Source organism: Delphinapterus leucas, chromosome 1, assembly GCF_059928025.1.
Source record: "Delphinapterus leucas isolate spDelLeu-1000000601 "Yukka" chromosome 1, BTC_Dleu_Yukka2, whole genome shotgun sequence".
In the NCBI taxonomy this organism is placed as follows: domain Eukaryota; kingdom Metazoa; phylum Chordata; class Mammalia; order Artiodactyla; family Monodontidae; genus Delphinapterus; species Delphinapterus leucas.
This window is the reverse complement of record NC_143129.1, coordinates 109,555,744-109,556,294: the sequence shown is the minus strand read 5'-3', so window position 1 is coordinate 109,556,294 and position 551 is coordinate 109,555,744.

Below are 551 nucleotides of genomic sequence, written 5' to 3'. Positions count from 1 at the left end.
ATTATCAATTACAAATGTTCTTTTGGAAGAATATTAAAATAAAATACACACAATTAAAAATGATTTTATTTTCAGGAGTTCTGTTACTTCCTTTAATAATGTTCAGAAAAGGGACTTCCCTGGTGGCACAGTGGTTGGGCAACCGTCTGCCAATGCAGGGTACGCGGGTTCAATCCCTGGTCCAGGAGGATCCCACATGCCACGGAGCAACTAAGCCCGTGTGCCACAGCTACTGAGCCTGCATGCCACAACTACTGAAGCCTGCACGCCCTAGAGCCCATACGCCACAACTACTGAGCCCACGCACCACAAATACTGAAGCCTGTGCGCTCTAGGGCCCACGTGTTGCAACTGCTGAGCTCACGTGCCGCAACTGCTGAGCTCACGTGCTGCAACTACTGAAGCCTGTGTGCACCCAGACCCTGTGCTCTGCAACAAGAGAAGCCACCACAATGAGAAGCCCACACATCGCAACGAAGAGCAGCCCCCACTCCCTGCAACTAGAGAAAGCCCATGCGCAGCAATGAAGAACCAATGCAGCCAAAAAAAAA